This window comes from Globicephala melas, chromosome 1, assembly GCF_963455315.2.
Source record: "Globicephala melas chromosome 1, mGloMel1.2, whole genome shotgun sequence".
NCBI lineage: Eukaryota > Metazoa > Chordata > Mammalia > Artiodactyla > Delphinidae > Globicephala > Globicephala melas.
Window position 1 is genome coordinate 77101513 of NC_083314.1, and position 16894 is coordinate 77118406.

Below are 16894 nucleotides of genomic sequence, written 5' to 3' on the forward strand. Positions count from 1 at the left end.
GAGTTGGGACAGGGAGACCAGTGGAGAGGTAATTTAACAAATAATAGCAAATAATTGCTCATTGTTACTGAGTACTGACTCTATACCAGGCATTGTTCTATTTCACAGATATTAACTCCCTAATCCCCACAACCCAATGAAGGAAGTACTTTTGTTATCTCCATTTTACAGGTGAGGAAACTGAGGCACAGAGAAGTTACATAACTTGCCAGAGATCATAGAACTGCCAAGTGGTGGAACCCAGGCAGTCTGATTTGGGAGCTGCTGTTCTTAACTACGATTATCTCCTGAACTCGGGTGGAGAGAGCGCAGGTTCATTCATCCAGTCAACACGTGCTTATTTAGTGCTCACTACATGCCAGGCACTATTCTATCTCTATGGAGCTTGGAGTCTAGTTAGGTGGAGATACGTGAGCAGCAAACAAACAAAGAAGTCATATGATGTGTAAAGAAAAATAAAGCAGAGATGAAGAACAGTGAGTTCTGGGGAGTGGTGTGGTGGGGAAATGTGAGAAGTGGATGCGTTCGTGAGAGATTTAGGGAGTAAAATAGTCAGGCCTTGATGGGCTGGACATGATGGATCAGGGAGCGGCAGGTGTGCATGTGACTCCCACGTTTCTGGCTTGTGAAACCAAATACGTGGTGGTGCCATTTATTGCCACAGGGAAAACTGGAGGAGGCCCAGATTTGGGGCAGTAGGTGTGTGGATATTGCAATTTTAGTTTTAGACATCTTCTTGTGATAGTCACATGGTAATGTCAAAGAAGTAGTTGGATACACACATCCAGAGTTCAGAGAGGAGGGCTGGATTGGCAGTTTGGGAGGCAGAAACATAGATGGAAACCTAAGCATTGGGCATGGATGAGCATGCCAAGGGATAGAGCATGGAGTGAGAAGAGAAGAGGTTGTGTCTAAAAAGCATCTACAATTCTGACACCAATTCCAATTCAATGTGTGAGATTTTTCCCCACGCCACCAAGCAATTCTCTGACACCAGCTGGGTCTCTTATAATTCAGCTCAATTCTGAAATTATCTACCTGGAGATAGTATCAGAACTACAGGTTAAGGGCTCAGTCCTGCAAAACGTCCCCCCGAATCCCCCCACGCCATTTCAGATACCAATTGAACTTCTGCCTATAAATCAGAGGTTCCCACTATCTCCTCTTTGGGTGCTGGAGAAGAACTCTCTTCCCCAGATAGTCACATGGCCTCTCCCTCATCTGCTTCAGGTCTTTGATCAAATGTCTCTCTCTCAGTGGAAACTTCCTTGACCACTTTATTTAAAATTGAACCTCTTGAGACTTCCCTGGTGGTCCAGTGGTTAAGACCACACGCTCCCAATGCAGGGGACCTGGGTTCGATCCCTGGTCAGGGAACTAGATGCCACATGCTGCAACTAAGAGCCTGTGTGCCGCAACACAGATCCTGCGTACCGCAGCTAAGACCTGGTGCAGCCAAATAAATAAATTAAAAAAATAAATATTAAAAAAAAAATTGAACCTCTCCACAGGCTGTTATACCCTATTCCTACTTCCTGCTTTATTTTTCCTCATGGCACTTGTGACCTCTAAAATACTATGTGTTTTACTTATTGTTTTTTTTTTATTTTAATTTTTTTAAATTTTTATTATTAAAAAAATTTTATTTTATTTTATTTATTTTTGGCTGTGCTTTGGTCTTTGTTGCTGTGCACGGGCTTTCTTTTGTTGTGGAGCACGAGCTCTAGGTGTGTGGGCTTCAGTAGTTGTGGCATGCAGGCTCAGTAGTTGTGGCTCATGGGCTCTAGAGCACAGGCTCAGTAGTTGTGGCACACAGGCTTAGTCATTCTGCGGCAGGTGGGATCTTCCCAGACCAGGGCTCGAACCCGTGTCCCCTGCATTGGCAGGCGGATTCTTAACCACTGCACCACCAGGTAAGTCCCTACTTATTGTTTATTGCAAGCACCACGAGGGAAGATTTCATTGTCTCTCTTGTTCACTGTAACATCCCACAGTGCCTAGCACATAGTAAGTGTAAATTCATATAACATTGTTCAAAATAGAGTAATGCCTGTCAAGGGCCACTATCAAGTCTCTTTCAGACACCCAAGGACTGGAAAACTTCTGAAGACAAAAAGTTACAGATTCTCAGAGAAAACACACCCCGTAGAAGCACATCCAATTTCGATACAACTCTGGACCAAAATAGATATGAACCCACCCCCTCTTTCCTGCACCTTGCCCTTTGAAGCCCAGTGAAAGACTCAAACCCTCAGCCTTTGGGGCTAATGCCACTCTATGCGTCTGGCCTCTTTCCTCCCTCAGAAAGTGAATAACCTTCTCTTTTTCCCTTGTTAATACTTCTGTGAATTCTTTCACAACCCGTGTTGGCTCACCTAACAGTAAGTACTCAATATTTGTTGAATAAATGAACTTCCACATGGATGTCTCACAGTATATGAAACTGACCAAGTCCAAAAACAAACTCCTGGTTTTCCCTCCAAATCCACATCCTCAACCCCACCTTCCCATATTAACGGCGCTACAATCTGCTCAGCCGTACAAGTCAAATCCAGAAGTTTTCTTCGGGTCTTCCTTACCTCTCACTCCCCATACCTAACTGATCAGCAAGTCCTATTGGTTCTACCTCAAAAATAAACCTCAAATCTTTTCACTTCTTTTCCCCTCTAATGCCCTTCCCATCATTTCAAAACCATCACCATCTCCCCCCACTGCAAGGGCCAATCTTCTCTGCTTCCCACAAGTCCTGCCTTGATCCATTCCTGAAATTACTGCCAAGGTCATCTTTTCTGTTTCTTCTAAAAGAATGCCCATGACCCATATCCATTAGCAGCAGCCACAACAGCAACAAATTAAGCAGCAAAATACAGAGAAGAAAGAAAAAAATTAATCATTATCCCACCACCCAGAAATAAGCATTAACATTTGTTGAATACCATTTGGCTCTCTATCAGTATAGATAGCTAGAGAGACTGATAGATAGACTTACAGAAAAAACAGTGACAAAAATGGGACCACAAGTCCATTCTCTAGTAAGTCTGTGTCTTTATTCCTGTTTCACCCCTAGGTTTTTCATGACATTTTTTTTTTTCTTAAATTCCATATATATGTGTTAGCATACGGTATTTGTCTCTCTCTTTCTGATTTACTTCACTCTGTATGACAGACTCTAGGTCTATCCACCTCATTACAAATAGCTCAATTTCGTCTCTTTTTATGGCTGAGCTGAAACTAACATACCATTGTAAAGCAATTATACTCCAATAAAGATGTTAAAAAAAAAATGGGACCACAATACATGTTATTTATAATAAAAAGTACTCTTTAGGTTTTACTTGTAGATAACAAAAGGGAAAATGGAAAATGAACAAATTACTAAATTTTATGAAACAAAATAAATCTCGTGGTGAAAAATAAATTATGTTTCATCATGAGAAATATTAGCTTGTAAAAGAGTCAGAGATAAAAAACAACTCCTCACCACCTACCAGAAGGATGAGGAAAACAGTATATTTACACTTATTCCCATTTCCCCTGCCCCAATCTACCAATTTCTGATAGTTATATTAGTTAATTTTAAAATGTCGACGTATACCGTATTCACATTCTGTTTTGTAAACATGATTTCCAATGCAAGTTTGGTCTTAGTTCTAGTTCTGTGAATTCAGCTCTCACAAACAGACCTTTTAGCCTGGCTTCTTCATTCCGGCATCCTTTATTTGAGTCATTATTTGGTTGGTTGGATTTCAAAGGGCTCTTGGCTTCTGTATTCCCTGAGTTCTTTCAGCTTGAGACTGTTGCTGCTTGGCAGGGCATAAAATTCTCAGGTCATACATTCTTTCTCTCTGTGCCCTGTAGACATGGCTCCTCTGTTTGCTGCCATTGTGAGTTCCATGGGAAAATCTCAGGCTAACTGGATTTTCCTACCTTGTCTGTGGCTGGCTTTCCTTCCATGGATGCTCTCTCTTCTTTTCTTTCTTTTTCTTTTCCTACTATTTTAATGTTGAAATATTTCAAGCATACAGAAGAGTATAGAAAATAGCACATTATCCAGTCATAAGCTTTGTTGAATTTAAGAAATATTTGCTTTAGATCCCTTAAAACAAACAAAATTTACAGATTTAGGTGAAGGCCTCCACATGCAATCCTATATTGCACTGGCCCTCTCCACAGCTGTAGCCACTGTTGGGAGGAGGAAATTTTCCTCTGCCCTTCTAGGTTCTTCTGGCTGGTCTAAGAATTAAATTGACATGAGACAGATTAACAGGAGAAAATCAAACAGAAGGTTAATGAGATGTATACATGGGCGAGACCTAGGAAAACTAAGTAACTCACCAAAATGGTCAAAACCCTCACCTTAAATACCATCTTCAGCTAAAGACAAAAGGAATTTGGGGGTAGTTGTTTGGAGCTTCAAAGGAGAGGAAGACAATTCAGTAAGAGAGAGAGAAGCAAATATTTTGTAAATAAATATTTGCTGGGCCATGCAGAGACAATCGGACACTAGTGGACTCTGATCTCTCCCTACCACACCTAGCCTATATTCTTTGCAGGTAGCTCTGGTGATAGCTTTATTCTGGCTTTTATCCAAATTCTTTAGGCAGCAAAGGGGACATTAATAGAAAGACTTCCTGAGTCTTATGTTTCTTAAAATTAAATTAATCTTCAAGCCAAAGAGACACATTTTGGGGTGGCAAATTTTGCTCCTGAATTATGAGTTTATAGTTTTTTACCGCTATCCTGAATTATGCGTTTATGATTCCCTTGATTAAAAAAATAATTTTGATCACATGTGTACATATTCCTAAGCAATATGTTATTTAGTACTGCATGTTTTTGCACTTTACATAAATAGTACCATAATGCATGGATTCTTCTGCAACTTCCTCTCTTGTTTTATCCATATTGATGAAGTTCATTCATTTACATTACTGTGTCATATTTCATTGTTTAAATATGCTCTAGGGCTTCCCTGGTGGCGCAGTGGTTGAGAGTCTGCCTGCCGATGCAGGGGACATGGGTTTGTGCCCCCGGTCCGGGAAGATCCCACATGCCGCAGAGCGTCTGGACCCGTGAGCCATGGCTGCTGAGTCTGCACATGCGGAGCCTGTGCTCCGCAATGGGAGAGGCCACAACAGTGAGAGGCCCGCGTATCGCAAAAAAAAAAAAAAGCTCTAATTAATTTCTCTATACTGTTGATGAACAGTAGGGTTGTTTTCATTTTTTTTCTGTTTCTTTTAAAACTATTTTATTATCTATTAATTAAAATTATTATTGTATTATAGTAAGAAAACATAATCTGTGTAATAATGATTCTTTGAAATTTATTGAGACTTCTTTTGTGTCCTAGAGCTTATTCAATATTACATGATCCACATGTGCTAGAAAAAAATGTTTATGTTCTCTTTGTTGGGTGTAGGATTCTCTATATATACCAAATAGTTTGAATTTACCAATAACATTATTCAGCTATTTTATATTTCTGCGCTTTTTTTGTCTTCTTGATCAGTTTCTGAGAAGAGTGCATTACAATTTCTAACCATAATTTATTTATTTCTTCCAGAAGTTTTGTTAGCTGTTGCTTTATATATTTTGAGGCTATATTATTGGTGTTTTAATGTTCATGATGTTTGTATTTTCTTGTATTATGTTCCTCTTATCTCATAGTTTTTCATCTTGAATTCTCTTTTATCAAATATCAAAATTACTTCCCTGATATTTCTTATGCTTTATAATTTCCCTGGTGTATTTTCTCCTGTTCTTTTATTTAAAATATTTAAAATTTAAACATTTAATACATTTTTCTTTTAAATGTTTCTCTTGTATGCAACATATTGCTGAAAAAAATTTTAAACCCAACTTGGGAATCTTTGTCTTTTAACAAGTATGTTTATTTTGTTCATCTTTATTACAGATTCCTTTATAGTATTAGGACTTATTCTGACATTTTAATTTTCTGTATACTGTGCCTTTTTTGTCGTTTTTTTCTTTCTTGCTTTCCAACGGATGGAGCCACCTTTCTTCTTATATTTTAAAAGTTATATATTCTATATTTTTACAATGTTGTGATTGCTTTAATTTAACTCGTTTCCTCCTTAGAATAATTTCTAAATGTATCATTCATTTTATATTTCCCTTAATAGCAAAAGTACTTTTTCACACCCGCATATCCTTTTAGTCTTGCCCTTTCCTCTCTCTTCTCTCATCATCTTGACAGTTCTTAAAATTCAGGTTGATTCTTCTTTTGTGTAATTCCCCAACCAAAGGCTAGCTGTCTTGTCCCTCAAGTACTTTTCCTCAAGCCGATAATAAAATTTTGTGCCAAGTCCTTTTTTTGCAAATATAACCTGCAGCAACTGGAGACACTGCTCTCCACCCAACCATTTCATTCTCTCTCTCTCTCTCTCTCCCTTGCCCTTTGGCTTTTAAAAATAATCAGTTTTATTATATTATTTAACCAGTTTTACTCCCCATGTCTCAGGAATCATCCTCATTTCTCTCTTCTTATTTGAGTACTTTCTCTAAGAGTGTTGTTTTCTTTAAAAAAATAAATTTATTTATTATTTTTGGCTGTGTTGGGTCTTTGTTACTGCACGCGGGCTTTCTCTAGTTGTGGTGAGCAGGGGCTACTCTTTGTTGCAGTGCGCAGGCTTCTCATTATGGTGGCTTCTCTTGTTGCAGAGCATGGGCTCTAGGCGCGCAGGCTTCAGTAGTTGTGGCACGAGGTCTCAGTAGTTGTGGCGTGCAGGCTCAGTAGTTGTGGTGCACGGGATTAGTTGCTCCATGGCATGTGGGATCTTCCCGGACCAGGGCTCGAACCTGTGTCCCCTGCATTGACAGGCGGATTCTTAACCACTGTGTCACCAGGGAAGTCCCGAAGAGTGTTTTTTTGTTTTTTTTTTTTTTGCGATACGCAGGCCTCTCACTGTTGTGGCCTCTCCCGTTGCGGAGCACAGGCTCCAGACGCACAGGCTCAGCGGCCATGGCTCACGGGCCCAGCTGCTCCGCGGCATGTGGGATCTTCCCGGACCGGGGCACGAACCCGTGTTCCCTGCATCGGCAGGCAGACTATCAACCACTGTGCCACCAGGGAAGCCCCCGAAGAGTGTTTTTAATGTTGGTCTTTTTCCTGAGGCCTACTATGCCTGAGGATTTTTTTTTTTTTTTTTTTGGCTGTGCCAGGCTGCTTGTGGGATCCTATTTCCCCCACCAGGGATTGAACCCGGCCCCAGGCAGCGGAAGAGCAGTCCCAACCCCTGGACCACCAGGGTTTAATACCCTCACATTTGAATGACTATTTGGCCATATGTAAGATTTCTTTCAACGTTTAAAAACATTGCTACTTTGTCTTCTTGCATCTAGTGTTTCTGTTGAGAAGTCTGATGCAGTTTGATTTTTGTTCCTTTGTATTTCTTTTGGAGATGTTTAGAATTTTATCTGATTTGAGACACTTAAATTTCAGTATGAGTCTAAATGTGTTTTTTCCCCTCCTTAGTCACCCCAGTTAGCACTCTGTGAGCCATTTCAAGCTGAGAACTTTCACCTTACTCTAACTCTCAGAAACGTATTACCATATTTCTTCAGCTATTCCCCCCTACCTTTTCTTCTTCCTCTCTTTGGGGAATCCTATTATCCTGATCTCACACTTTTATTCTCTATGTCATTTAGCTCCCTTTGAAGTATTCTCTCTTTAATCTTTTCTTCTGCCCTCTGGGAGATTTTCTCAGTCTGATCTCCCAGTTCACTCATTTGTTCTCCAGCTGTATCCATCCTTTATTTTTTCCACTTGTTGTGTTCTTAATGTCAACAAATATATTTTTTATATTCGATATGTCTACTCGGTTTTTTTTTTATGACCTCTTGTTCTTATTTCTATCAGTTGTTCTTTATCTTTTTGAGGATATTTATTATCTTATTTTAATTTCTTGGTTCATCAGTTTCAACAATTCTACTTCAAATGGTTTAGCTTGCTCTTATTATGTCATTATAATAGCTATATACCTCAGGTTCTGATTATTTTGGCTTGTAAGTACATGTTTCCTGGGCTGGGGTGGGGTTTGTTCTCAGTTATTGTGTCTGGTGATGGGTATTGGGGCCCTCAGTGTGGACAGCCAAAGACACCAGAGAACTAGGGTCACTATTCTCTTTGCTGTCACTCTACTAGGCAACATTCTGGGAAGGGCTATGCCTTCGAACTCTAAAACACAGCTCTGGGAAGAGGCAGTCCCTTTAGGTCGTAATCCTCCAGCTCTGGGGATTTGCAGGAGGGGGCTTTGCTGCCCCAGGTCAGCCCACACCTATGTTCAGCTGCTTCTTATCCCAACAGGGCTTTTATGCTGCACTGTTTGTAGTCAGCTGTCAGGGTTCTTGTTTTTCCATAGAGACAATCATATCATCTTGTTATTTTTTCCTAATCCTTAGACCTTAAGAAAAATGGCCATACACTTCAGTTTAACGTTGAGTGAAGTGATAATAGTGGGAATCATTTCCTTGTTCTTGACTTTAATAAGAATGATTTAGGGACTTCCCTGGTGGCACAGTGGTTAAGAATCTGCCTGCTAATGTAGTGGACACAGGTTCGAGCCCTGGTCAGGGAAGATCCCACATGCCGCGGAGCAGCTAAGCCCGTGCGCCACAACTACTAAGCATGCTCTCTAGAGCTCGTGTGCCACAACGACTGAGCCCACATGCCACAACTACTGAAGCCTGCACACCTAGATTCCATGCTCTGCAAAAAGAGGAGCCACAACAGTGAGAAGCCTGCGCACCACAACAAAGAGTAGCCCCTGCTCGCTGCAACCAGAGAAAGCCCGCGTGTGGCAACGAAGACCCAATGCAGCCAAAAATAAATAAATAAATAAATTTACATTTTTTAAAAAAATAATTTAAATCATTTACTATTGAGAATGAAATTGAACTAAGTTTTTGATAGATGCCCTTTGTTGGTCAAGATATTTCTTTTCCATTCCTAGATTACTAAGAGTTTCATTATGAATGGATATTGAATTTATTCTGGCATCTCTTGAGATAATCATATAATTTTAATTTTTAATCTGTTAGTGGGGTGACTTACATTAATACATTTGCTAATGTTAAAACCATCTCTGCATTCATGATGTTGACCCAACTTAGGCATGATGTATTTTTCTTAAGTAAAATGATGGATTCCATTTGCTAATAGTTTACTGAGGATTTTGTATCTGTAAGCATAATTGAGATTGGTTTCTAACTTTCCTTTCTCGTATGGTACATTTCTGGTGTTCACATGCAGGGTGATTTACTTAGTACACAGATTTGGCTGTGTATAACAAATACCAAAAATAGCAGAGGCAAGTAGGAAGAAGTTGACTGCTTTGTCACGTACTGTCTGGAGGTTTGTGGTCTAGGGCTGGTTTGGGGGTTCTGCCCAGCTATCCCTGGTTTGTATGGTCCAAATGGCTCATCTGTATTCTAAACAGCAGTGAAAGAACAGCATGTTCTCTGCCATTAAGGGCATGAATCAGAAGTTGCATCTATCGCTGTTACTGGCCAGAGTTGGAATCAAACTCAGATTTGGCTCAAAAGTCAATGTTCGAGAGACAAGGGTTGGTGGAAAAAGATGTTTTATACAGGAAGCTGGCAACCTGGGAAGATGGTGGACTAGTGCCCCCCAAACCATCTCCAAGTTGCCAGTTAGAGGGAAAAGGATTTTATAGGAAAAAACTGGGAAGATTCAGGGGTGTGCAGGCAGGGGCTATGTGCCGAACAGTAACAGTCAACTCTGACAATCATCTCAGAATTGGTCATGCAGTGATCTGGTCAGCATCATCTTGATTGTTTTAAGAACAGTCAATCTATAGCTCCAGGGTTGCTTTGTTCCCATTTCCTTGAGGCCAGTTTCTGGAATTAGGCAAGCCATAGATTTAGTACTGCTCAGGATGGAGCCGCTTGTATCATGGCTATAGTCTGGTTACCATGTAGTTAGCTTTTTCCCTCTGGTGGTGGTTTTAGTAACTGCAAAACAACTCAGGAATGTGCATCAGACTCTGTTCTCTATGTCCTTCAGGGAGGAGTGAGCGATTCTGTGACTGCCGTGTGGCTGACCTGTTTAAATTGTTACCAGTTCTCCTGGTCAAACTGTTATCTTTTGTTACTATATGTTCCCATTCTTTCAGTCCTTGACTCTTGAGCCTGCATTTTGTGACTCATGGGAGGCCTTGGAGACCAAAGCTTTTCTACAAATAAGAGGCAGGAGGAGGACATGGTGGTGTGGGGGAGGTCTGTCCGGGGAAGTGTCCATAATGTCCTGCTCAGTAACATCACTTCTGTTTACTTCTCTAGGCCAGAGCTCAGTCATGTGGCTACTCCTAGATGCAAGGAAGCCTGGGGAGTGTGGCCTTTATTTGAACTTAAAAGTACAGGTTCTTTTGCTATGAGAGACAAGAGAATAGGTAATGGCGCAACCAGCAGTCTTTACTGCAAAGCTTATTTCGTATCTGCCACATAAAATAAGCTGGGCACTCTTTCCTTTTTTTCTAGAAATGTAAGTTTGTATAAGATTTTTTTTCTTGGCTATTTGATAAACTTGCCTGCAAAAATCATTTGGATCGGTTTTATTTATTTATTTATTAATTGATTTTTTTGCGGTACGCGGGCCTCTCACTGTTGTGACCTCTCCCATTGCAGAGCACAGGCTCTGGACGCGCAGGCTCAGCGGCCATGGCTCACGGGCCCAGCCACTCCGCGGTATGTGGGATCTTCCCGGACCGGGGCACGAACCCGTGTCCCCTGCATCGGCAGGCGGACTCTAAACCACTGCGCCACCAGGGAAGCCCGGATCTGTTTTATTTTTAATTTTTATCATTATTGTGTGGATTTATACTACGGATCAATTTCTTTAATAGTTATAGGTCTTCAGATTTCCTCTCTCTTAGTCAATTTTGGTGAATTTTATATATATATATATATATAATATATATATAATATATATTTTCCCCCTGCAAAGCTGCCTATTTTATGTAATTTTTCAAATTTCACTCTCAGTTTTTTTTTTAAGATTGATTGATTGATTAGCTGTGTTGGGTCTTCTTTGCTGTGCGGGCTTCTCATTGCGGTGGCTTCTCTTGTTGCAGAGCACGGGCTCTAGGTGCACGGGCTCAGTAGTTGTGGCTCGCCGGCTCTAGAGTGCAGGCTCGGTAGTTGTGGCTCACAGGCTTAGTTGCTCCGTGGCATGTGGGATCCTCCCGGACCAGGGCTCGAACCCGTGTCCCCTGCATTGACAGGTGGATTCTTAACCACTGTGCCACCAGGGAAGCCCCTCTTGGAGATTCTTGGTGATTGGACATTATAGGGGAGGTTTACCATTGTGATCACCTATGTTTAAGTCATGCCTCATTCATTGTGTGAGCTTGGGGAAACTTCCCTGAACCTCATTTTTCTCCTTTATAAAGTGGGGTAAGACTGTACTAATTCCCTGGGATTGTTCTGTAAATTAAATGGGATGATATACGGACAGTTACCCAGCACACAGCAGGTGCCCCATAATGTCAGTCTGCACCCCTCCAGCAAAGGGAATGACAAATGCATTACACTCGGCAGATCCAGAATGACCCACACCCAGTGTGATAATGCAGGTTCTCTCATGCTGAGCAGGCTGTCAGGGGACAGTAGATAAATTATTTCATAAAGTTTGTTAAGAGAAAATATTTAAAAGCATATTTGCGGGGGGCTGGGGGGGGAGAAGAAGAATAAAAGGGGTCCTTGTAGTGAAAAAGTTTAAGCTCAGAGGTTGGTGCAACTCCCCCAAAGTCACACGGTAAGTCAGGAGAAAGCCAGGGCTTAAATCTGGGGCCCCAATAGCAAGACCATTTCTCTTCCCACCAAGTTGCCCCCGGGATAGTGGGTGGGTTGGCAGAGCTTGGCAGTGTTCAGCCCCTCACTTCTGCCACCTAGTTCCCTCCTGACTCCTCCCTGTGGCTTTTAAACAGTTTACAGGCATACAGTTTCCATCTTAGAAGTCCACCTGGGCTGGAAAAACTTCATACATCAGGCAGGTGTGAGAAGTGTGGGTGTGGGAAGGCTCGCTGGAGATGAATCAGCACTGCCTACTCCTGCCTGAGTCAGGAGCAGGGCAGGGCAAGAACAGGCAGACCCCGATAGGAGGGAGGGAAAGGAGAGCCCAGAGACCAGCCTGCAATGCCACGTTGCAACCACCAGGAGGCATAAACAAGACAGGCAAAGCCCAGGAGCCGCTGGTAGGAAACCTCTGGCACCTGGAGCTGGGGCGAGGGAATGGACGGAAAGCAGACACCCAGTTTCCCAGTCTGGGCATGGGCACAGTCACTGCCAGGATGTGCCCACTGCCTGCCTGTGTCCTGGCTTCTCTGCCTTCATGGAGAAGTGGAGAATGTAGAGCGGGATTGGAATCTAGGGGTCGGTCTATCTAACCCTCCTGTTCTGCCAAGAGGGGGAGGGAATTGCTCTAGATCACACAGCAAGTTAGTGGCAAATTATGTGATTTTCATCAGTCTCAGGAATATGGCCCCTTGATGGGCACTGTCCTGGCCTCAGTTCCTATTTAAGGACAGGTGTCCAGGTAGTGCCCCTAGCAATCAGTGGCACTCTTGCCCTCTCTCTCTCTCATCTTTCTGGTCTTCTTCTCTTTTCCCTCACAGTCCCTTTGTTTCTGTGACTCTATTTTTCTCAGACCTTTTCTCCCAGTTTCCATCTGTCTGCCTCCCATCTCCATCCCTGCCCGTTGGGGAGTTTGCTCTGCTCCTTCCCTCACAGGGTCCACGAGCGTGATGTTTCCTGCAGTCACTTCTCAGGGATTCATAGCTCTCTGAAGCTCCATTTTCCAACCCAGTGTCTCAGTTCCACTCCTGGGATCCAGAGGAGAAGTTATGATTTGGTAGCATAATCAGTGATGTGATTTGGGGGGGTGGGAAGGCCCCCTGGCTCCTAAATACTGCCCCCAGCACGCCACCCCGCATTCGGTAACCATAAACTCCCGGTTAGCACCTGGTGTGGGCAAGACCCTTTGCTCATGCAGTCCCTGCCCTGTGAGGTCACCATGTGGGAGTGAGGGTGAGAGGAGACAAGCACACGAGTGATTCAGTGGAGAGCAGAATGCTCTGAGCACACAGGACAAAAGGAGTGCTTGGTGCGGGACAGAGCAGGTAGAGACAGAATTGGGGGCAGGCTCTGTGAGGTCGGGGGCGTTAAAACGGCCTTTGAAGGATAGGTGGGATTTCAGCAGGAAGGGGTGTGGTGAGTGGGCACATTCTGAGCAGAAGGATGAACGTGAACAGAGTCTTGGCCACCCCAGGTGCACATACCCCCATGTGCTCAGGTACAGTGAGCAGGCAGTTAGGAGATATGCAGGGGAGGTTGGAATGCAGGTGGGGGTCAAAGCCTGAAGCACTTCACTGCCAGCAAGAGCCATGGGGACACCACTGCAGTTTCTGAGCAGAAGTGGCGTCTGTTGAAGTCCTCAGTTAAAATGGAAGAACTGCTGTCAAAAGCAATGCATTGCACCCCAGTGGTCTTTAACCTCAGGGTGAACAACTTTTATTCCGGGCTCGGCCTGAAGTAGGTTTTGATGGGGAAGAGCAGTAGCATGAGGGGTCCAAGTGCCTTGGGGTGGAGGGACACTGGGTGGTTTGCAAGGTGTAGGAGAGGATGCTGGGGGCCCCAAGGCCTGACTTCATGTGCGCCGCTCAGGTTGCCTCCTAGTCCCACAGTGGCCTGCAGGAAGACAGCAGCCTGGCTTGATGTCTGACCCTCTGTGGGTGCTCAGTCTGAGCTTCTCTGTGGTATCATGATCCAAAACTCCCCGGGTGGGCCTGATGCGGAGTGTCTGTGCCAGTGCTCTCTCCTCCCAAGCTGGGTTGGGATTTCTGCCTACTGCCCTGGGACTGCGGCTGCCCTGGCCCTGGGAGAGGAGGGCGGTGCCGCTGACTCATTGCCTGGGCATCTGGGCCTGGAACCACGGGTGAGTCACCTAGGACTAGCGGTGCTGGGGGAGGGGAAATAAGCTGGTGGACATCTGGAAGGGGGAGGGGAGCTGGTCCCACAGGAAGTGCGGTGCCGGGACTGGATTGGGGCAGTAGGCGACGGGGGCCTGGGAAGGGGCAGCGTGAAGCCAGCTCTTCTCTGAAAGCCCCTTCCCTGGGCTGGGTCCTGAAAGGCCTCAGTGTTTGCCTTTCTCTGGAGAGGGGCCTGGAGGAGTGGGGTGAGGGAGGCTGTGGCCTCACCCAGGCCTGGCCACCGGGCTTGGGGAGCTGTCCGGCCCCTCGTCACCTGCCCACGTCGCAATCTGCAGGAGGCCCGAGTTTTCTCCTCTCCCTTCAACCCTCCCGGGGCGTCCTTACACACCACAGACCGCTGCTCACCCCAGCTGACTATAACAGAGCCATCTCCACCTCTCACTGCCTTCCTGCCTCCTGCCAGACCCCCCTCCTACCCAAAGGGGGCCTTTCCAGGTATGTTCTGGTGCCGGCTATTAAAAGTAACTTTGGGGACTTCCCTGGTGGTCCAGTGGCTAAGACTCCGTGCTCCTAATGCAGGGGGCCCACGTTCGATCTCTGGTCAGGGAACTAGATCCCGTGTGCCGCAACTAAGACCCGGTGCAGCCAAATAAATAAATGAATGAATATTAAACCAAAACAGTGACTTTGTCTCCCTCATTCCCTGAGGTGACCCCTGCCCTCTTCTTCCTGATGACCCCCCAGCTGCCTCCTGGCTTCTCCAACGCACATACACAGGCCTGTGCAGTCCCAGCGGGCACCTGCAGTCACTGACACACCAGTGAGCTGTGACTCGCAGGCGTGTGTTATGAGAGCAAGGCCTGGCCTGAGTCACCAGGCCCTGCAAACAGGGGCCCAGGCTACCCCTTCCCCATGACACCTCCCACTCCCCTCTGTGGCGTGGGTGGGGCTGGGGAAGGGGCTGCCCTTGGCCGGCCTAGAGCTCTCCCCGAGCTAAGCTGGCCAGCTGGCGGTGCCCCTGGCAGTCTCTGGGATGGACGGGGCTGGGAGTGGCAGGAGGCCAGGCTTTGGCAGGATCAGGTTAGGGCAGGTTTGGTCTTCTTAAAATACAATGTTGGGGGCCAGTGGGGCTGACGTATAAATCCCCACTCTGGGCACCTGGCCCTTTGCTTTCCTTCCCAGGTGTCTCTCTGCTGTCAGGTCTGGTGAGTACCTCTGTCCTGCTGAGGGCTGGGTGGGGTTGACCCCCATGGGTCTCTACCTTTGTCCCTTGGTCTTTTTATTTTTTTAATTTTTATTTATTTATTTATTTATTTATTTATTTATTTATTTTTTTGTGGTACGCGGGCCTCTCACTGTTGTGGCCTCTCCCGTTGCGGAGCACAGGCCCCGGACGCGCAAGCTCAGCGGCCATGGCTCACGGGCCCAGCCGCTCCGCGGCATGTGGGATCTTCCTGGACTGGGGCACGAACCTGCGTCCCCTGCATCAGCAGGCGGACTCTCAGCCACTGCGCCACCAGGGAAGCCCTGTCTTTTTTTAAAATTAATTTTTATTGGAGCGTAGTTGATTTACAATGTTGTGCTACTTTGTGCCGTCTGTCCCTTTGTCTTGATCTCTGTCTGCTGCTGGCTCCCTTGGTGGAAGAGGCCTGGGGCCTCTGTGGGTCTCTGCATCTGGGGGCGTCCTCCTGTGAAGCGTCAGACCGAGGCCTTTTCCGCGTTCCTCTGTGGTGTTTAGGGGTTACTCTGAGGCTCTCTTTTGGGTCTCGCAGTCCGGCTGTCAGTCTAGAGGCACTTCTTGGGGCTTTAGGCCCAGGAGTACGAAGCGTGCGTGGGGCGGGTGAGGGTGGGATGGGCGCTTTAAGGAGGATCCTGGGTTTGTTTGGGTTTTGTTTTTGTTGTTTTGCAAAGTCCTGGATTCCAGCAGGACTGAGGAACAAAAGCCAGGGATCTGGAGCATGCAGGCTGGGTTCCTGCCCACTGCTTCTTCCTGTCTTCTCCTACCTCCCGAAGGCAGGGCTGGCAGGATGGGCCCCGGGGCTCTTCTCGCTTCTGGTGCCAGCTCCTCTGGCCTCACCCTGGGACCCGCTTAACCCTCGTGGGGTGGTGTGACCATTCTCAGAGGCAGAGCCTTGGAAAAGATGACCTCTGAGGTCTGTCCTTGGTCTTAGACTCTGCCCTGATCCCAGGGTGCTGGGCTTTTAATTTCTTTAATTCCAGTCCCAATAGGACTCTTCCTGGTGGGGAGGGTGTTCGGTTGCCTCCACCCTACTCATGCCCTGTCTGCATAGAGCCAGCACCCCTGCTCAGGGGCCTCCAGTATGAGGGGACACACATTCCCAACCTGGTGAGAGCCCCTAGTCTGAGGGAGGATATGAGCCCACCCAAGGGAGCTTCCAGTTAGATGGGAGAGCGACACCCTCTGGCAGAGGAAGGAATTGACTCCTCAGGGAACCTCGTACCCCTGGGCCGTAGCCATGGCCACTGCCAGAGCCCAGCGAGCCCTGCTGACTACCCCATGGAGATGCCCGTCTCCGCAGCGCTGGCACAGAGCCCACTGGCCTGTGGAAGGAGCTGCACAGAGAGGATCCCAAATGGGACTCTGGCTACCCTGCCATTTCCTTTCCACAGATGCTCAAAGAGGGGAGCCCTGCACTCAGGGGTGGGCCCCAAGTGTGATGGGAGGAGACATGAGGCCCTTCCAAGTACAGAGGAAGGTCTAGCATCTGCCCGCAGTGTGAGTTGGAGGTATGGCCCCTGCCCAGGGAGCCATAGGCCGAGCGGGAGATGCAGCCCTGTTTGCCCATTCAGAGAGGGGCTTGGAGAGGCAGTTTGGGGCAGAAGTGGGTCCTGCAGGCTGGGCTGAGGCGTCTCCATTACTTGCCAGCCCTGCAGCCCCAGATCTAAGATGTCCAGTCCTCTGGAGT